General features: G+C 37.2%; 1 long non-coding RNA gene across 1 annotated transcript in view; it reads left to right on the top strand.

Annotated features, from left to right (window-relative positions):
* Window positions 1-7,133: 7,133 nt before the first annotated feature.
* The window catches only part of LOC139356336 (uncharacterized), a 66,882-nt gene continuing 51,016 nt past the window's right edge, over window positions 7,134-22,999 (top strand). The window contains exon 1 of the long non-coding RNA XR_011608034.1: window positions 7,134-8,640. This is a non-coding gene — a long non-coding RNA (uncharacterized lncRNA). The remainder of the gene's footprint in view (window positions 8,641-22,999) is intronic.

The following is a 22,999-nucleotide window of genomic DNA, read 5'->3' as shown; positions in this document are numbered from 1 at the left end:
CCATGCCCAGAGCTCCGGAAACAACTATGACTAGAGACACAGAGAATGACTTACCCACTTAGGTAGAGAAGATTAAGGTTTCTTCCTCCTTCCCAGGAGATCTGGGACCTACACCACCACTGTGTTTATACTATAAAATAAAAAATATCACACTCATCCCACAGATATGAAAAGTATTAAAAAAAAAAAATGTGTAAGGAAAACCTACCTCGGCCAGGCGCAGTGGCTCAAGCCTGTAATCCCAGCACTTTGGGAGGCCGAGACGGGCGGATCACGAGGTCAGGAGATAGAGACCATCCTGGCGAACACGGTGAAACCCCGTCTCTACTAAAAAGTACAAAAAAAAAAAGAACTAGCCGGGTGAGGTGACGGGCGCTTGTAGTCCCAGCTACTCCGGAGGCTGAGGTAAGAGAATGGTGTAAACCCGGGAGGCGGAGCTTGCAGTGAGCCGAGATCTGGCCACTGCACTCCCGCCTGGGCAACAGAGCGAGACTCCGTCTCAAAAAAAAAAAACAAACAAAAAAACAAAAAAAAACCCTACCTCTATGTAAATACTATCACTGTTGATTCGATAATTTTAATAGTTTAGCCATCACCAAAAGGAGTTATCTCAAAAATGCAAATTAGGCTAAACATCCAAAAATAAAACAAATTTGGTACACACAAGAACATTTAACAAAACCAACATCTATTTAAAGTAAAACCCAAAGCAGTCCAGAAATACAAGAAAACTTCCTAGACCTGCTAAAAGGCATCTATAAAATGTGCAGCTAATGTCACATGTAATGGTTAAAACCTAGGTTTGGGCAAGTTATTTTAGAAAAAAGACAAGAATGGACTCCACCTGGGGATTGGAAACTTTATATATGATGTTATCATACAAATAAAAATTTCTAAGAAATTTTGAAAAACCCACTAGAACTAATAAATGAGTTCAGCAAGGTTGCATGATTTACCATCGGTACAATTTTTTTTTAAGATGGCTGACTAGGAGCATTTCAAACCAGCTGCATCCATTTAGTACCATAATAGTATATAGACAATCATATATTCAGTACATTGTCCAAGAGAGAACACAAGAGATCAACAGAAAAGTGACAGGAAATGACAAAAACTAGAAAGGAAAAGAAAAACAGGCAGCCTGTGTGGCCAAGACTGGCTGGAAAACAGGAGTGACTCTATAATACAGGAGAAAGTAAGCAACAGCATTTCTCTGGTCCATTTTCTCACTAGGGAATCATAAAATCTAGATCATGAGAGAGCACTTTGACACTCCCAATCCCTGAATCTAGCAAAAGGAGCAGTCAGGTGACTGAGAGAAGAAACCACTCAAGGGAGGGAACATGCCCTTGGTTCCACACACTTCCTGTAGCCTAAGAAGCTATAGCAAGATGACCTTTTTAATCCTAGCTCCTAACAAAGTGTTCATGGTCCTAGTCATCAGGGTTCTTGTCATTCCTAGTCATTAAGGAAACTCAAGCTACTGCGCACGGAACTGGGGCATGAGTAGGGAGTGGGCTAGCACAACCAAGACTGAGAAGCAAGCATGACATGGACAGCAGCCAACAGCACTGAAAGTGGGCATTATCCCCAGGACTTGAGCAGGATGACAGTTGTCACAGTGACTTCATCTTGAGCTGTGGAGGAGTTCCTATGACCCAGGGTTGTACTAAAGAACAGCATAAATTTCTCAGGTCTGACAGAATAGCCAGGGTGTTTGTGACAGGTGGGAGGAGGGAGCAAGCCCCAGTGGGGCTGGGCATGAGAGGAATAAATTTGCCCAACCACCAGTCAAAGTTGTGGGTGCTAAGACCACCACCACCCTTCCTGTGGCAGGACCTCAGGGCAGTGACAGTTGCCCCTCACCCAAGCATTTCACCAGCCCCCTGAGGATTGCCTCACTCCTACCAATTACCTCTGTGCAGGCACTCATCACTGGGGAAGTCTGAGTGCAATTCAGCTCCATCCAGTATCACCCCTTCCTTAGGACAAAGTGCAGGATCCAGGGTTGTAAGGAGGTTCCCCAACCCAATCCACCACCTGGGACAACAAAGTGTGTCTTTTGGGGTCAGAGAAGTTGGGCATAAACAACACACTGCTTCCATCACAGCTGGCTTTTACCTGCAAGTGCCACCAACTGGCCTAGATGCTGGCATACACAGCCCATTACAACCATTGCCAACACAGCTGGGACTCAGAAGAGCACTTGAGACTTGGAAGAGCATTTCACCACTACTGCTTTTTCCATTGCACATGCCACCACGACTGTCCAGAAGTTTGAGAGTCCATTCGCCCTCCCAGTATGCTACAATTACAACTGGCATCTGAGTAAGTTACCCTACTGATGGCCTGCCTGGAGTCACCAACACAGGTGCCAGCATATGTCACTCTAGGTCAAAAGGATAGATAAGCTTAGTTCACCAACACTAGCACTGAAACCTAGAGATGGGCCCCTACAGCATTTCAGTGTAGCCAGCACAACTTCACTGTAGCCCCTAGAAATAACCACACTGTAATGCACTGAGGAAACCATAGATACCACTAATGATATTTTACAGCCAAAGAAATCACACAGAGACTTCACAATTGAATGCAAAGCCAATAAACCCTACCCAACCAACATTGTACTCACATCTTCAGGAAAAAAATCCTCACGCTCAAAGAAAGTAAATTCAAAAATAAAAAGTGACTTTTACATCAGATGCATAGAAATCAATGTACAGACCCAGGTAACATAAGCAAGCAAGGAAATACGACATCCTTAAAGGAACACAATAATTCCTTAACAAAAGATTTTTTTTTTTTTTTTGAGATGGAGTCTCACTCTCTCTCAGGCTGGAGTACAGTGGCACAATCTCGGCTCCCAGGTTCACACCATTCTCCTGCCTCAGCCTCCTGAGTAGCTGGGACTACAGGAGCCCACCACCATATCTGGCTAATTTTTTTTTTTTTTTTTTTTGCATTTTTTAAGTAGAGATGGGGTTTCACCATGTTAGCTGGGATGGTCTCAATCTCCTGACCTCATGATCCACCCGCCTCAGCCTCCTAAACTGCTGGGATTACAGGTGTGAGACACTGCACCAGGCCTATTATTATATAATTGGCCCAAAAACTGTCCATGAACAAAATCTCTGCAGCACTGTGATATGTTCATGATGGCCAAGATGCCCATGCTGGAAAGTTGTGGGTTTACCGGAATGAGGGCAAGGAACACCTGGCCCACCTAGGGCGGAAAACCGCTTAAAGTTGCTCTTAAACTACAAACAACAACATGAGCAATCTGTGCCATAAGGGCATGTTCCTGCTGCAGATAACTAGCCAGACCCAACCCTTTATTTCGGCCCATCCCTTCATTTCCCATAAGGGATACTTTTAGTTAATCAAATATCTATAGAAACAATGATAATGACTGGCTTGCTGTTAATAAATATATGGGTAAATCTCTGTTTGGGGCTCTGAGCTCTGAAGGCTGAGGGACCCCTGACTTCCCACTTCACACCTCTGTATTTCTGTGTGTGTGTCTTTAATTCCTCTAGTACCGCTGGGTTTAGGGTCTCCCTGACCAAACTGGTCTCAGTACAGAAGATCAATTTTCCCCCTAATTTTGGGCTATGATGAATGAAGTGGCTATGATCATTTACATATACATCTGGGTAGACATTTGTTCTGTTAGATTTCCAGTAAAAGTTATCTGATTTACTTCTTTATATACAGATCCTGCCTGCCTCCTTGCCTGTCTTCCTTCCTGCCCCTCCTTCTCCTCCTTCCCTCCTTTCTCTTCTTTCCTTCCTTTCTTTCTAATAGGATCTCACTCTGTTACCCAGGCTGGATTGTAGTGACACAATCATAGCTCACTGCAGTCTCAACCTCCTGGCGTCTCGCCTCAGCCTCCTGAATAGCTAGCACTACACATGCACCCTGCCACGCCTAGTTAGATTTTTGTTTTTGTAGAGACGGAGTCTCCCAATTTTGCCTGTCTGTTCTCAAACTCCTGGCCTCAAGAGATCCACCCACCTCGGTCTCCCAAAGTTCTGGGATTACAGGTGTGAGCCACCATGACCTGTCTATATGGATTTTATTTTTTAAAAAAAGTAGTTTTAGTCCCACAGCAACACTGAGAAGAAAGTACAGAGAATTCTCATCTAGCCTCTACCCCTCCCCCAACATGCCCAACCTCCATTATCAACATCCCCCACCAGAGTGGTGCATTTGTTACAACTGATGAACCTACACTGACACATCATCATCACCCAGAGTCCATGGTTTACACATGGTTTACACTAGGGTTCACTCTTGGTGTTGTACATGCTATGGATTCTGATAAATGGGCAGCGATATGTACCTACTATTACAAAATCATACAGAACAGTTCCACCGCCCTAAAACTCCCCTGTGGTCTGACTATTCATGCCGCCTTCCTCACTAAACCCTGGCAATCACTGACTCTTTTACTGCTTCCATAGTTTTGCCTTTTCCAGGTTGTCATACTTGGAATCATACAGTGGCAGCCTTATCAGATTGGCTTCCTTCACTTGGTATTATGCATTTAGGTTTCCTCTTTATGGATAATTTCTTTGCATCACTGAATAACATTCTATCATCTGGATGTACCACAATGTGTTTATCCCCTTACCTCCTGAAGGATATCTCAGTTGCTTCTAAGATTTGGTAATTCTTTTAAAAAGCTGCTGTAATCATCAATGTGCAAGTTTTTGTATGGACATGTTTTCAGCTCATTCAAGTACATGCTAAAGAGATTACTGCATCATATGGAAAGAGCATGTAGTTTTATAAGAAACTGCAAATCATCTTTCAAAATAGCTGTACCATTTTCATTCCTACCAGCAGTGAATGAGAGTTCCTGTTATTCTACATCCTCCCCGGCACCTGGTGTTGCCAGTGTTTAGAATTTTGGTGATTCTAATAGGTGTGTTATGGCATCTCACTGTTGTTTTAATTTACAATTCCTTAATGGGATATGATGTGGAGCATCTTCTCAATTGCTCACTTGCCACCTCTATATCTCCTTTGGTGTGGTACCTGTCCAAGTGTTTTGCCCATTTTTAAATCACAGTGTTTACTTTCTTATTGTTGAATTTTAAGAGTTCTTTGTCTATTTTGGATAAAGTCCTTTAGCCTCTCCAGCAGCTGGGACTACAGGCTTCTGCCACCACGCCCGGCTAGTTTTTTGTATTTTTAGTAGAGATGGGGTTTCACCGTGTTAGCCAGGATGGTCTTGATTTCCTGACCTCATGATCTGCCGCCTCAGCCTCCCAAAGTGCTGGGATTACAGGTGTGAGCCACCTCACCAGGCCTATTATTATTATAATTTAAGTTCTAGAGTACATGTGCACAATGTGCAGGTTTGTTACATAGGTATACATGTGCCACGTTGGTTTGCTGCATCCATCAGCTCGTCATTCACTTACTTATTTCTCCTAACGCTATTCCTCCCCCAGCCCTCACCCCCCAATATGCCCCAGTGTGTAATGTTTCCCCTCCCTGTGTCCATGTGTTCTCATTGTTCAACTCCCACTTATGAGTGAGAACATGTGGTGTTTGATTTTCTGTCCTTGTGATATTTTCCTGAGACTGATACTCTCCAGCTTCATTCACGTCCCTGCAAAGGACATGAACTCATCCTTTTTAATGGCTGCATAGTATTCCATGGTGTATATGTGCCACATTGTCTTTATCCCATCTATTATTAATGGACATTTGGGTTAGTTATCAATTCTAATCCATTATATCATGCTGTTTTCTTGTCCTGCCTCAGTACCAATGACCTGAAGAGCCTTGTTGAAGGAAGACTCCATCTGATGACTCAGAGCAAGTATTTTTTAGTATGTTATTGTTACTAGCAGAAAGAGGGCCATAAAACACATGGGGTGAGCTGAATATATTCTAGGCAAAAGAAGAAAATATTCAAATTCTCATGTTATTTTTTCTAATTATTTTATCTCTTTTGGTGTGTGGCTTATAATGTGTGTATTGTATTAATAAAATTATATAAACATGTAGTTTACAAATAGTTGCCAATATTATTAGTGCATGTCCAAGTATTATGTTACTGGAAGTGTAATCCTCAAAATATGCCATTAGGCTCTTAGGTCAATAGTACCCTAACGCTTTTCCTGGTTCCATCGTGACAGCTGAGCAAAATTGTTCTGAGGGTGCAGACGGATGCTAAAGCACTCTCAGTTATCGGTTCTGGCAGTAAGATGAATGTGTTTCTTTACTAACTTATGCTCTTGGACAAAGATAACAATTTTAACTATAAAATGTGTTTCTTATAAACTCATAGATATCAGGAGGTTGTAGAGCAATGTTCTACAGTATAGTCATAATTGATCTTGACATATAATTGGGCCCACTTTTATCTCAAAAGAGGCTGAGTAATTGTGGTACTTTTTCATTTTTTTTGTGATGTAAGGCTAAATTGTTTGAGTCACTGGATTAAATAGATTTGATAGCACAATGGTGCCTACAATCCTGGCAAATAACATTAGTAGCTGCAAAATTGTTCAGTGAAATCATGCAAGGTGTTCTGATGTTGTGTATTTCCTGAGACAACTTGAGGAAAATTATATTTTAAATTGGAGACCAAAATATTGTTCAAGGCATAAGAGGGGATTCCTGTATTAAGAGGGATCTCAAAAAAAAAAATCATGATATGATCATTTTGTCGCAACTTTATAGTTTTCATAAAGTTATTGCAAGTAGTGTTTACTCTCTTGAAAAGTCAGTGATGGACATCAGAAATACGCGGATGTGTTGAAATGAATTTACATAAAGAATCTCTTAGATGGAAACTAAACTGAGAAAGACACAGGGCCATTTTTAGGTGGTATAGCTAAGAGGGTTTTGGTAAGCACAACAATGCCCTCCAAAGATGTTTACGTTCTACTTCTCAGATACTAGGAATATATTATATTTCATGGCAATGGGCATACAAAGTTACACATCAGATCAAGATTGCTAGTCTTCTGATGAAAAACGGGGATATTATGAATTATAATGGTGAGTTCAGTGTAGTAATTAGGGTCCAGAAATGTGAAAGAGATACAGAGAATGGAAAGTGTCAAAATGATGGCATCTTTTTTTTTTTTTTTTTTTTTTTTGAGACGGAGTCTCGCTCTGTCGCCCAGGCTGGAGTGCAGTGGCGCGATCTCGGCTCACTGCAAGCTCCGCCTCCCGGGTTTACGCCATTCTCCTGCCTCAGCCTCCCGAGTAGCTGGGACTACAGGCGCCCACAACCGCGCCCGGCTAAATTTTTTGTATTTTTAGTAGAGACGGGGTTTCACCGTGGTCTCGATCTCCTGACCTTGTGATCCGCCCGCCTCGGCCTCCCAAAGTGCTGGGATTACAGGCGTGAGCCACCGCGCCCGGCAATGATGGCATCTTAGAAAGATTTTTTCAACTGTTTGCTTTGGTAATTTTCTCCATATTAGCTTAAAATTCTACCAAGTTCACATAAACTATACACATATAATTGGATAATTTTATATGTTAACAGCATCAATATAAAGTGAGAGAATATAAAACAAAAGTATAATGTCTAAAAGGGGAGACCCAGGTACAATTAGAGTATAGATAGTGTACATTTTATAAGGTCATAATTGTGGATGGCTTGGTGAGACAAATATTAATACATGTATGATGTAATAATAATTATTAAATTATTACATACACAATTTGGTGTAGAAAATAATGTAGAGGCTGAATGATCAAGAAGTCATATGAGATAGTCTAGGTTTATCAAGGGTAGGAGGATAATGTAAAAAATGAAGATGATTTGTGATGATATCGACTACTAAAGAATAAACACTGATGACATGAAGTCTTTCTTTCCTAGATATACAAAATAGATTTTCTCTTTGCCATTTGGAAGAACCCACTTTCCACTTATGTTATCATTAAAAGATCCCTTTTATTTCCAAGCTGGCATTGGAGTCCACCAACACTGTCTTGTTTGTTTGTTTGTTTGTTTTTTTCCTCCACATCTTCACATTCTTTCTGAATAACAAGCCTAAGTCCCCATGACCTGATCACCTGCCACTTGGCCTTTATTCACCTAGTGATGCTTCTCATAGTAATGGATTTGTTTTCTCTAGATGTTTTTGAGTCACTTCATTTTTGGAATGACTTCAGATGTAAAGTGTAATTCCACCTGAGCAGAGTGACAAGGGGGCCTCTCCATCTGCACCTCCTGCCTCCTGAGCACTCTCCAGGCCATCACCATCAATCCTAGCACCTCCTGGTTGTCAAGAGTTAAGCATAAATCCATAAGTTACATTATCCATGTTTTCTTCTTTTTTTGGTTCCTCAATTTATTTTCCAGAAGTAACACGATCATGTATACAGTAGCTTACTTCAAGTGACACAGACCAGGCAACTGACAAATAAATACTGACAAGTAAATATTGCTCATTTTCCCAGATAATCTCTATAATCAAGGGACTGATTTTTATTCTGGCATTTTCCCTGAATGTTTACTTTGTAGAAATTATGTTGCTCGCAATTGTGTGCATGGTGATACTCTTGTTTAACCATCAGAGGTGATCTCAGCACCTTCACAGCCCCAGCCTCTGCTCCAGTCCCTCCCCAGAGAAAAGGGCCACCCATACCATCCTGCTGCTGGTGAGTTGCTTTGTGATCATGGGCTCAGTGGACATCATTATTTTATCTTCCTTAACCATGTGGTAGGTTTTTAACTCAGTTACCCCAGATATCCAAAGGCTCACGGTCCATCTTTAGGCTTACGTTTGTTCTTTGGTACAGATCAATTTGTCCTTTTGTACAAATCAATTGATAAAGGAATAATCAATGTTCTGCAAAAATAAATTCAAAGAGACATCATTTTTAATAAGATCATAACAGAAAAATAATCCTCTGAAAACAGATTTTTCCTTCATCAGTTAAATTATTGAAGTAGCACAGGATTTTCATCTGACTTAAGTACAATGTGTAAAATTGTAATTTCATATCTAAATGCTTTTGAATTTCAGGCTACCAAGAATTATTTGGTTTCCTTAGTTCAAAGTCCACCAGGTTTTGATATTCCCAAATCAAGTCTCTTACTCTTTAATTGTTATACTCTTTAATTTTTAACTGTATACACAAAAAGCATTTCTTTCTTCTTGAAGTGTACTCTTAAGAAGCTCTTATTTGTAACCAAAAAACTTAGTGTTTTCTTTTGAAAATATTTTAACTTAGACTTTTTTTTTTGACTAAGGTATTTTAGCTAAGTATCTAATTCTTGCTTTAATATTTTACTCACCTGTATTAGTATTCATTCTCTGTTTCTGGCTCTACAAAAGCTGTGGAATTTTTCTCTCATCTTTGAAAGTTATGTATTTTTCTCTTGCCAATTTTTAGTGTTTTCCTCATTTTTGGTGTTACACAGATTATGATTTCTTTTACATATTATTTATTTTTTTCCTTTGTGAACTCACAATTTCTGAATTCAAGGATTCATGTTTTCAATTGTAGAAACTTATAAATTACCAATTGTTTGACTATTGCTATATATTTTTTTTTTTTGAGACAGAGTCTCCCTCTGTTGCCAAGGCTGTGTGCAATGGCGCAATCTCCACTCACTACGAGCTCCACCTCCCAGGTTCATGCCATTCTCCTTCCTCAGCCTCCCCAGCAGCTGGAACTACAGGCGCCCGCCACCACGCCTAGCTAATTTTTTTGTATTTTTAGTAGAGATGGGATTTCACCGTGTTAGCCAGGATGGTCTCTATCTCCCAACCTCGTGATCCACCCACCTAAGCCTCTCAGGGTACTGGAATTACAGCTGTGAGCCACCTCGACCAGCCAACTATTGCTATTCATTTTAAAATATATTTTACAGAAACAATTATATTTGTTTTGTTTCTCATTCTTCTACTTCTACTCTTCATGTATGTATAATTATATTTGTGTTTTCTATTACCTTTTCTCCTTTTACTCTATTGGACTGTAATAATTACGTTCACTAATTTCTGTTCACTAATCTCATCAGCTTAGATAATACTTTAATTTTTAACTTATATGTTGAGTATTAAATTGATTTGTTTTATTTGTAATTATCCTCCATTTGGCTGAATATAATGTTTTAAGCTTGTAACTTCTTGTTCTTTCCATGTTATTTTTTACTTTTTTTTAATGTATTGAATTTCTTCTGACACTCATTCTAGTAACTTTTTTTCTCTGTGTGCAAGGTAAGTTATAATTTGATTCTCAGATTTGAGATCTGCCATAAGTTTAAGACTTTTTTTTTCCATATGCATTATGGGAAGTCGGACAACCTGCATGGATTTGGCATCATAATAGTCACCCATATCTAAGAGCAGCACTTGCTCCTTAGCATGATGAGTTGTTTCTGGATTGTTTCTTTATTTTAGTTATATACCTGAGAGATTATAATATTCTCCCTTCAACTCTATTCAGCATTTTAAGAATTCTTATGACTTTCTAAGAATTTTAGCTTTCTGAATTAATGTTTTTAATGTGTATTGTATTTTCTCAAAAAGCACAAATATCAATAGTGTACACATGAGGAAAACCATATATATATTCTGTTGTAGATGACAGCATCTCGTAACAAAACCTTAGTTAGTTCATTTATTTATTTTTATTATACTTTATGTTCTAGGGTACCTGTGCACAAAGTACAGGTTTGTTACATATGTATACATGTACAATGTTGGTATGCTGCACCCATTAACTCGTCATTTACATTAGGTATATCTCCTAATGCTATCCCCCCCCATCCCCACACCCCACAACAGGTCCCAGTGTGTGATGTTCCCCTTCCTGTGTCCAAGTGTTCTCATTGTTCAGTTCCCACCTATGAGTGAGAACATGTGGTATTTGGTTTTCTGTTCTTGCAATAGTTTGCTGAGAGTGATGGTTTCCAGCTGCATCATGTCCTTACAAAGGACATGAACTCATCCTTTTTATGGCTGCATAGTATTCCATGGTGTATATATGCCACATTTTCTTAATCCAGTATGTCATTGATGGACATTTGGGTTGGTTCCAAGACTTTGCTATTGTGAATAGTGCCACAATAAACATATATGTGCATGTGTATTTATAGTAGCATGATTTATAATCCTTTATATATATATCCAGTAATGGGATCACTGGGTCAAATGTTATTTCTAGTTCTAGATCCTTGAGGAATCGCCACTCTGTCTTCCACAATGGTTGAACTAGTTTACAGTCCCACCAACAGTGTGAAATTATTCCTATTTCTCCGCATCCTCTCCAGCACCTGTTGTTTCCTGACTTTTTAATGATTGCCATTCTGACTGGTGTGAGATGGTATCTCATTGTGGTTTCAATTTGCATTTCTCTGATGGCCAGTGATGGTGAACAATTTTTCAGGTGTCTGTTGACTGCATAGATGTCTTCTTTTGAGAAGTGTCTGTTCATATCCTTTGCCCACTTTTTGATGGGGTTGTTTGTTTTTTTCTTGTAAATTTGTTTGAGTTCTTTGTAGATTCTGGATATTAGCCCTTTGTCAGATGAGTAGATTGCAAAAATTTTCTCCCATTCTGTAGGTTGCTTGTTCGCTCTGATGGTAGTATCTTTTGCTGTGCAGAAGCTCTTGAGTTTAATTAGATCCCATTTGTCAATTTTGGCTTTTGTTGACATTGCTTTTGGTGTTTTAGACATGAAGTCCTTGCCCATGCCTATGTCCTGAATGGTATTGCCTAGAATTTCTTCTAGGGTTTTTATGGTTTTAGGTCTAACATTTCAGTCTTTAATCCATGTTGAATTAATTTTTGTATAAGGTGTAGGGAAGGGATCCAGTTTTAGCTTTCTCCTTACGGCTAGCCAGTTTTCTCAGCACCATTTATTAGATAGAGAATCCTTTCTCCATTTCTTGTTTTTGTCAGGTTTGTCAAAGATCAGATGGCTGTAGATGTGTGGTATTATTTCTGAGGGCTCTGTTCTGTGCCATTGGTCTATATCTCTGTTGTGGTACCAGTACCATGCTGTTTTGGTTACTGTAGCCTTGTAGTATTGTTTGAAGTCAGGTAGGTAATGTGATGCCTCCAGCTTTGTTCTTTTGGCTTAGGATTGTCTTGGCAATGTGGGCTCTTTTTTGATTCCATATTAGCTTTAAAGTAGTTTTTTTCCAATTCTGTGAAGAAACTCATTGGTAGCTTAATGGGGATGGCATTGAATCTATAAATTACCTTGGGTAGTATGGCTCTTTTCACAATATTGATTCTTCCTATTGATGAGCAGGGAATGTTCTTCCTTTTGTTTGTGTCCTCTTTTATTTCATTGAGCAGTGGTTTGTAGTTCTCCTTTAAGAGGTCTTTGACATCCCTTGTAAGTTGGATTCCTAGGTATTTCATTCTCTTTTGAAGCAGTTGTGAATGGGAGTACACTCATGATTTGGCTCTCTGTCTGTTATTGGTGTATAGGAATGCTTGTGATTTTTGCGCATTGATTTTGTATCCTGAGACTTTGCTGAAGTTGCTTATCAGCTTAAGGAGATTTTGGGCTGAGATGATGGGGTTTTCTAAATATACACTCATGTCATCTGCAAACAGGGACAATTTGACTTCCTCATTTCCTGATTGAATACCCTTTATTTCTTTCTCTTGCCCAATTGCCCTGGCCAGAACTTCCAACACTATGTTGAATAGGAGTGGTGAAAGAGGGCATCCGTGTCTTGTGCCAGTTTTCAAAGGGAATTTTTCCAGTTTTTACCCATTCAGTATCATATTGGCTGTGGGTTTGTCCTAAATGGCTCTTATTATTTTGAGATACGTTCCATCAATACCGAATTTATTGAGAGTTTTTGGCATGAAGCTTTGTTGAATTTTGTCAAAAGCCTTTTCTGCATCTATTGAGATAATCATGTGGTTATTGTCTTTGGTTCTGTTTATATGCTGGATTACATTTATTGGTTTGTGTATGTTGAACCAGCCTTGCATCCCAGTGATGAAGCCCACGTGATCATGGTGGATAAGCTTTTTGATGTGCTGCTGGATTTGGTTTGCCAGTATTTTATTGAGGATTTTTGCATTGATGCTCATCAGGGATATTGGTGTAAAATTTTCTTTTTTTGTTGTGTCTCTGCCAGGCTTTGGTATCAGGATGATGTTGGCCTCATAAAATGAGTTAGGGAGGAATCATTCATTTTCTATCGATTCAAATAATTTTGGAAGGAATGGTACCAGTTCCTCCTTGTACCTCTGGTAGAATTCGACTGTGAATCCTTCTGGTCCTGGACTTTTTTTGGTTGGTAGACTATTAATTATTGCCTCAATTTCAGAACCTGTTATTGGTCTATTCAGGGATTCACCTTCTTCCTGGTTTAGTCTTGGGAGAGTGTATGTGTCCAGGAATTTACCAATTTCTTCTAGGTTTTCTAGTTTATTTGCATAGAGGTGTTTATAGTATTCTCTGATGGTAGTTTGTATTTCTGTGGGGTCAGTGGTGATATCCCCTTTATCATTTTTTATTGTGTCTATTTGATTCTTCTCTCTTTTCTTCTTTATTAGTCTTGCTAGTGGTCTATCAATTTTGTTGATCTTTTCAAAAAACCAGCTCCTGGATTTGTCAATTTTTTCAAATGTCTTTTTGTGTCTCTATCTCCTTCAGTTCTGCTCTGATCTTAGTTATTTCTTGCCCTCTGCTAACTTTTGGATGTGTTTGCTCTTGCTTCTCTAGTTCTTTTAATTGTGATGTTAGGGTGTCAATTTAGGATCATTCCTGCTTTCTCTTGTGGGCATTTAATGCTATAAATTTCCCTCTACACACTACTTTAAATGTGTCCCAGAGATTCTGGTATGTCGTATCTTTGTTCTCATTGGTTTCAAAGAACATCTTTATTTCTGCCTTCTTTTCATTATGTACCCAGTAGTCATTCCGGAGCAGGTTGTTCAGTTTCCGTTTAGTTGAGCTGTTTTGATTGAGTTTCTTAATCCTGGATTCTAGTTTGATTGCACTGTGGTCTGAGAGACAGTTTGTTATAATTTCTGTTCTTGTACATTTGCTGAGGAGTGCTTTACTTCCAATTATGTGGTCTATTTTGGAATAAGTGTGATGTGGTGCTGAGAAGAATGTATATTCTGTTGATTTGTGGTGGAGAGTTCTGTAGATGTCTATTAGGTCCTCTTGGAGCAGAGTTCAATTCCTGGATATCCTTGTTAACTTTCTGTCTTGTTGATGTGTCTAATGTTGACAGTGGGGTATTAAAGTCTCCCATTATTATTGTATGGGAGTCTAAGTCTCTTTGTAAGTCTCTAAGGACTTGCTTTATGAATCTGGGTGCTCCTGTATTGGGTATATATGTATTTAGGATAGTTAACGCTTTTTGTTGAATCAATCCCTTTATCATTATGTAATGGCTTTCTTTGTCTCTTTTGATCTTTGTTGGTTTAAAGTATGTTTTATCAGAGACTAGGAGTGCAACCCCTACCTTTTATTTTGTTTACCATTTGCTTGGTAGATCCTCCTCCATCCCTTTATTTTGAGCCTATGTGTGTCTCTGCATGTGAGATGGGTCTCCTGAATACAGCAAACTGATGAGTCTTGACTCTTTGTCCAATTTGCCAGTTTGTGTCATTTAATTGGACCATTTAGTCCATTTACATTTAAGGTTAATATTGTTATGTGTGAATTTGATCCTGTCATTATGATGTTAGCTGGTTATTTTGCTCATTAGTTGATGCAGTTTCTTCCTGGTATTGATGGTATTTACATTTTGGCATGTTTTTGCAGTGGCTGGTACCGGTTGTTCCTTTCCATTTTTAGTGCTTCCTTCAGGAGCTCTTGTAAGGTAGGCCTTGTGGTGACAAAAATCTCTCAGCATTTGCTTATCTGTAAAGGATTTTATTTCTCCTTTACTTATGAAACTTAGTTTGACTGGATATGAAATTCTGGGTTGAAAATTCTTTTCTTTAAGAATGTTGAATATTGGCCCCCACTCTTTTCTGGCTTGTAGAGTTTCTTCCGAGAGATCCGCTATTAGTCTGATGGGTTTCCCTTTGTGGGAAACCCGACCTTTCTCTCTGGCTGCCCTTAACATTTTTTCCTCCATTTCAACTTTGGTGAATCTGACAATGATGTGTCTTGGAGTTGCTCTTCTCGAGGATTATCTTTTTGTCATTCCCTGTATTTCCTGAATTTGAATTTTGGCTTTCCTTGCTATGTTGGGGAAGTTCTCCTGGACAATATCCTGCAGAGTGTTTTGCAACATGGTTCCATTCTCCCTGTCATTTTCAAGTACAGCAATCAGACGTAGATTTGGTCTTTTCACATAGTCCCATATTTCTTGGAGGCTTTGTTCGTTTCTTTTTACTTTTTTTTTTTCTAAACTTCTCTTCTCGCTTCATTTCATTCATTTGATCTTCAGTCACTGATATACCCTCTCTTCCAGTTGATAGAGTAGGTTACTGAAGTTGTGCATTGGTCACATAATTCTCGTGTCATGGTTTTCATCTCTATCAGGTCGTGTTAGGACTTCTCTACATTGGTTATTCTAGTTAGCCATTTGTCAAATCTTTTCCCAAGGTTTTAAGTTTTTTGCGCTGAGTTCATACTTCCTCCTTTAGTTTGGAGAAGTTTGATTGTCTGAAGGCTTCTTCTCTCAACTCGTCAAAGTCATTCTCTGTCCAGCTTTGTTCCGTTGCTGGCGAGGAGCTGCATTCCTTTGAAGGGGGAGAGGTGCTCTGATTTTTAGAATTATCAGCTTTTCTGCACTACTTTTTCCCCATCTTTGTGGTTTTATCTACCTTTGGTCTTTGATGATGGTGACGTTCAGATGGGGTTTTGGTATGTCCTTTCTGTTTGTTAGTTTTCCTTCTAACAGTCAGGACCCTCAGCTGCAGGTCTGTTGGAGTTTGCTGGAGATCCACTCCAGACCCTGTTTGCCTGAATATCAGCAGCATTGGCTGCAGAAGAGTGATTACTGCTGAACAGCAAATGTTGCTGTCTGGTTGTTCCTCTAGAAGCTTTGTCTCAGTGGTGTACCTGGCCATGGGATGTTTGAGGTGTCAGTCTGCCCCTGGTGGGGGATGTCTCCCAGTTAGGCTACTCGGGCGTCAGAGACCCACTTGAGCAGGCAGTCTGTCCGTTCTGAGCTCTCAAACTCTGTGCTGGGAGAACCACTACTCTCTTCAAAGCTGTCAGACAGGGACATTTACATCTGCAGAGGTTTCTGCTGCCTTTTGCTTGGCTGTGTCTTGTCCCTAGAGGTGGAGTCTACAGAGACTGGCAGGCCTCCTTGAATTGGGGTGGGCTCCACCCAGTTCGAGCTTCCCGACTGCTTTGTTTACCTACTTAAGCCTCGGCAATTGTGGGTGCCCCTCCCCCAGCCTCTCTGCCACCTTGCAGTTAGATCTCAGACTGTTGTGCTAGCAATGAGGGGAGCTTTGTGGGTGTGGGACCTCCAAGTCAGGCATTAAATATAATCTCTTGGTGTGCTGTTTCCTAAGACCCTTGGTAAAGTGCAGTATTAGTGTAGGAATGACCCCATTTTCCAGGTGTTGTGTGTCACAGTTTCCCTTGGCTAGGAAAGGGAATTCCCTTCCCCCTTGCAGTTCCCGGGTGAGGCAATGCCTTGCTCTACTTCGGCTCTCGCTTGTTGGACTGCACCCACTGTCCTGCACCAATTGTGTGACATGCCCCAGTGAGATGAACCCAGTACCTCAGTTGGAAATGCAGAAATCACCCATCTTCTGTGTTGCTCACACTGGGAACTGGAGGCTGGAGCTGTTCCTATTCGACCATCTTGGTAACACCCTAGTTACCTCATTTAAAAGACAGCTCTCCTCCAGTATACTATGAGGTAACAAAAATTGGTAGTGTGTAATTTTTTAAATATTAGAAAACTGATCTTACATTTTGGCAAATGATCTTACATTGGCAAAATTACTTATTTGAATTTAGGTTTTTGGCTCTCATCATATTCTTCCTCATTAACATTTCCTTTAATCCATAAATGCAGTCTCAGTTTGAATCTTCCTTTTAACCCAGAAGTTAATTTTTAAAACCTTAATAAAATTTGAATGTAGCTAGATATTATTTGTTGGCTACATATTAGCCAATAATTTCTGTTACTTACAATGATCAGAAAATATGATCTTAATTTCTGTTGTCATAAATTCAATAACATATTTTAGGCCTAAACATTTCCATTTCAAATCCTTGGGTCTGGTAATTGAAAATAATGGTTATCTTTTGTTTTCCTGCCAAAAGCGCTTCCCATTTATTTCTATGCCTAATTAGTCAAACTTTCTAATAAATTTATTTAACACTAATTATGTTTATTTTCTTGCTGTATACCAAAACCATTAGTTTTGTAATTTAAATGTCACCTAATGTGAGTGAAAATGTGTGAGAGACTAGGGAAGAAGGTAGATGGAGAAAGGGAAGGTGTTGATCAAAAAGTACCCAAGTTTCAGTTACACAGGAGGCAAAAGATCTAGTACAAAAAAAAATGAGTTTAATAAATAAAAATACACTATATATTTTGAAATTGCTAAAAGTAGATTTAAAATTGATTTACATAATGTTTTACATATTTATAAAGCACATGCGATATGTTGCTACATGTATAGAATGTGTACTGATCAAGTCAGGGTATTGTGGTATCCATCACTTTGAGCATTTATCCATTCTATATGTCAGGAACATTTCAAGTTATCTGTTCTAGCAAGGAAATATAAAATACATTATAATTAACTATGGCCAACCTACAGTGCAACTAAACACTAGATTTTATTCTTTTCCACCTGTGGGTTTGTATTCATTTACCACCCTCTTTTCATTCCCTTTCTCACCCACACACTGTGCCGGGCCTCAGGCGTATAATATTCTACTCTCTGTGTCTATAAGGATCATCTTTTTAGCTTCCACGTATGAGAGAACGCATGCAAAGATTTTCTTTCTATGTCTGGCTTATTTCACGTAACTTAATGACCTCTGCTTCCATCCATGTTATTTATATGGCCCAACACTGTTCATAAATATATACACACACATGTTTACCACATTGCATTTGTCCAATTATTCATTGATGGAAACTGGTTAATGTTATATCGTTGCTATTGTGAATAGTGCTGCAATAAACACACAGTGGGGATATAATTTGAAGAGGTTTTTTGTTGATGTTCCATACAGATTTTAAGATTGTTTTGTCTATGTTTGTGAAAACAGCGTTAGTATTTTCATAGAGATTGCATTGAATCTGTAGCTGGCTTTGGGTAAGTATGGTCATTTTGATGGTATTAACTTTTTCATTCCATGAAGATGAGATGTCTTTCCATTTGTTTGTGTCCTCTACATTTTCTTTCATCAAAGTTTTATTGTATTTTTTTAGATGTATTTCACCTTATTGATTAAGTGTATTCACTAAATATTTTATTTTTGTAGCTATTGTAGATGAAATTGCCTTCTTGATTTCTTTTTCACTTAGTTCGTTATTAGTGTATGGAAATGTTATGGATTTTTATTAGTTGGTTTTTTATCTAAAACTGTATGGAAATTATAGTTTTTTTGTTGAGTTTTTAAGTTTTTCTAGATATAACATCATGACATCTACCAAAAAAAAAAAAAAAAAAAAAAAAAGACAATTCGAGTTTGTTTTCATGAATGAATTTTATTTCTTTCTCTTACCTGATAGCTCTGGCCAGAACTTCCAGTACTAAAATAAATAGGAGTAGTGAAAACAGTTGTCTTTGTCTTGTTCCCATGCTTAGAGGAAAGTCTGTGAGCTTTACACCATTCAGCATAGTATTAGCTGTGACTTTGATTGTATGATCTTTATTATGTTGAGGTATGTTTCTTCTATGATATGCCTAGCTGGCTGAGTTTTTTTGTTGTGAAGACCTGTTGAATTTTATCAAATGACTTTTCTGATTGTTTGAAATAATTATAAAATTTTTGCCCTTCATTTTGTTGATGTCATGTCAAATGTTCATTGATTTATATATGTTGAACCATCATTGCATCCCAGAGATAGATCCCACTTGATCATACCATACTGTATTATTTTTTGATGTGTTATTGAATTTCATTTTCTAGCATTTTTTGATAATTTTTATGTCTATGTATATCAGGAATATTGGCCTGTAGTTCCTTTCAGTCTTGTGTTCTTGTCTGATTTTGATATCAAGGTAATGCTGGCCTAATATGAGTTAGAGAGAATTTCTTCCTTTTAACTTTAATGTTTTGATATGGTTTGAGGAGAACTGGTGTTAACTTTCTTTGAAAGTTTGGTAGAATTTGGCAGTGAAGCCATCCAGGCCTGGACTCTTCTTTGTTGGGAGACTTTTTATTACTGATTCAATCTCATTATTCATTATTGATCTACTCAGGTGTTCTATTTTTTCTTGATTTCAATCTTGGTAGGCTGCATTTGTCCAGGAATTTATTCATTTCCTCTAGGTTTTTCTAGTTTGTTAGTGTATAGTTGTTCATAATATCTCTGATAATCTTTTGTATTTCTGTGATATCAGTTGTAATGGCTTTTTTATTTCAGATTTTATTTATTTGGATTTTCTCTTTTTATTGGTAGCCTAGAAAGTTGTTAATTTTGCTTATCTTTTTGAAAATCCAATTTATGTGAAGTTGATTGTATTGTGTGTTTAGTTTGTATTTTGTTTAGTTCTGCTCTAATCTTTATTATTTTTTTCCTTCCATCGATTTTGGGTTTGGTTCATTTAAAACATTACATTCTTTATTAGAATGCTTTGTACTTTTTTTGATATAGTTTGATGCTATAAACTTCTTTCTTACCATTGGTTTTTTGCAGTATTCCATTAGTTTTGGTACATCGTGTTTTGATTTTTGTTTCAACAATTTTTAAAAATATCTTTCTTAATTTTTATCTTGACCCAATGGTCATTCCAGAGCATGTTGTTTAATTTCCATGTATTTGTACAGTTTCCAAAGTTTCTCATGTTATTGAAGTCTCATTTTATTTCCTTGTGGCCTGAAAACATATTTGATATGGTTTTGACTATTAAAAATTTATTGAGACTGGTTTTGTGTCCTGACATATGATCTGTCTTGGAGAATGTTTAATGTACTCATGAGAAAAATTTGCTTCTGTCATTGTCGGATGAAGTGTTCTATAAATGTCTGTTAGATCCACTTGGTCTAATTTGCAGTTTAAATGTAATGTTACTTAATATTCTGTCTAAATGGTATGTCTAATGATAAAAGGGTAGTATTGAAGTTTTCAATTATTATGTATTGAAGTCTATCTCTCTCTTTAGATCTAATAATATTTGCTTTATATATTTGAATGGTCTGGTGTTGAGTGCCCATATATTTAAAATGGTTAAATTCTCTTGCTGAATTCGTTCCTTTATCATTGCATAATGTCCTTTGTCTTCTTTTACTGGTTTTGAATTAAAGTCTGTCTTATGTTACGTAAGTGTAATTACTTCTGCATGCTTTTGGTTTCTGCTCATAAGAAATTATTTTTTCAAACCCTGCTCTACAGATGTCACATATTTTTAGTTATTCTTGTACTTTTCTGAAAATCGTAGCTGCCTGCCTTAAGACGTTTAAAAATATATATTTTCCCAAAAAGCACAAACGTCAATTCATTACTACTCATGAAAACATTTCACATGTATTTTTTTGTGGCACATCAGCATCTCTTGAGAAATCCCAAGTGGAACACACCCCCATTCCCCAATATATCATAAGATAAAAATAATTTATGGAGCATATTTTTATATTAAAAATCTAATTTTATGTTAGACACATTGCTGAAATAATAATACTCTACTACAAAGAATAATACCTATAGGTGGCCAGAAATTACTCTTTTTTCTATAGCATTAAGCTAATATTGGTAGAATTATTATTTCATATTAAACTTTTTGACTGCAATCACAGTGTTTCCTTATTAGACTTTTCCTGAATCCATAAAAAAATATTTTAATTTTTCACTTAATCCAGAAGTAAGAAGATCTTAATGAAATGTCCATGTGGCTAAATATTATTTGTTGCTTACACTTTATTTAACGGTTTCTATTGTCATTTTCAGTGGCCAAAATCTATGACCTGCTGAATTTCTGCCATTGTGAATTAAATGATGTATTTTAGACCTTAAGTTTTTCCATTTAATATACTTTGTCTGATATTTGATAATAATGTACATTCTCTCTTTATTGGTCAAAAAGGCTAACCATTTAATGATATACCTTAATTAAGCTTTCTAATAAAGTTATTTAACATTATTTATCTATATTCATTTGTTGTATGCCAAGACAGTTGATTTTTTAATGAAAATTTTAATATAAACTAATATAAACAAGAACGTGCAAACTTTTTTTTCTCAAGGAATCTTTGGGCTATTAAGTTTAAATTCTAAGGTATTAAGCATATAAATAATACCTTAGAATGACACCTAAAATATTGTGTATACTAAGTGATGGCAACTCTGTTTCACAAAATTGTCTTTTATCAAACAATTCTTCAAATATAATATTATTTTGTATTTTTATTAAAGTTTATTTTTGGCCTACCTAAAAGTTGCTAAAAAATAAGAGGTAGGCATATTCTGCCTTTATAAATTCTGAAGTGAAATGGCAGTTTCAATAATTTTCTTTAGATACAGTAACTTATTTTTGTCAAACAGTAAATAAAAGTTTTAAACAGCACAGTTATAGTCATATTCTCCATCCTATAACACAGAAAATTTTAAGTCATTCATTAATTGGGCTACAGCCTTATTCTATATTATTACTCCAGAGTGTTTGTTTGTCTATCTATCTATTTGTTTGTTTTCTTTGAGATGGAATTTTGCTCTTGTTGCGCAGGCTGGAGTGCAGTGCTGCAATCTCGGCTCACAGCAACCTGCCCCTCCTGGGCTCAAGTGATTATCCTGCCTCAACCTCCTTAGTAGCTGGAATTACAGGCATTCTCCATCATGCCTGGCTAATTTTCTGTATTTGTTTTTAGTAGAGACTGGGTTTCACCATGTTGGCCAGGCTGGTCTGGAACTCCTGACCTCAGGTGATACCTCTGTCTCTGAAAGTGCTGGGATTACAGGCATTAGCCACTGCCTCTGGATACTCCAGAGTTTTTTATGCCAACTGCCTAGAAAATATATTTTTATGAATACTACAAAATAGAAATACACATTTTGATAGGTATAAACTATAAAAGTTAACTAAAAAATTGAATATATAAATAGACATATATGAAAAAACAAAATTTATAAATAATTATATGTTGAGAATATTAAAATGTTTTTGCATAAAAAAACTCAGTGACAAATTGCTTAAATTATAAATTACATCAACTTTTAATGAAGAATTAATACAAATTATATACAAAAACTCAGAGCAATATAAGAAAAGGTAACATTTCCCAATTCATCTATTAGTTAGTATTAGCACAATAAAAAAGCATACAAAAGAATCACGCATAAAAGAAAACCATGAACCAATATTTTGTATGAATATAGACACATAGGTTGTCAAAAATACAAATTGAATCCAACAATGTATAAAAAAGATTATACATTATGACAAAGAAGGATATTTTCACAAATGCAATGTTGGCAAAATATTCAAAAATTAACCAAAGTATTGCATAATATACTTTAGTGAAGGGGAAATTATTTAACAGACATAGAAAAAGACAAGATGAGAAATCCAATATCCATTTGTAATAAGATTCACAGGTAACTACTGAAAGAAAGAGACATCTGAGTCCTGCTTAAAGCCGTCTGTTAAAACCTACTGCTAACATAAATAATAGTGAAATAATTAGAGCATTAGTTATAAGTTCTGAAACAAGAGAATAATTTAAACCATTTTAATCAACATTGTACTAGAGGTATTATCCCCTAAAATTAAACTAGAAAAATAAGCAAAATTATCCAGATTAGAAAAAAAGCACGATCTTTTATTACACAATACATACTCTTCTACATAAAAATATGTAACAAATTCACTAAAAACGTAATCAAGTTAACATCACAACTACAAGACAAACATATTTACACTAAAATATT

The sequence above is a fragment of the Macaca nemestrina genome, chromosome 9 (genome assembly GCF_043159975.1).
Source record: "Macaca nemestrina isolate mMacNem1 chromosome 9, mMacNem.hap1, whole genome shotgun sequence".
NCBI classification, from domain to species: domain Eukaryota; kingdom Metazoa; phylum Chordata; class Mammalia; order Primates; family Cercopithecidae; genus Macaca; species Macaca nemestrina.
This window is presented reverse-complemented; position numbering and strand designations above follow the sequence as displayed.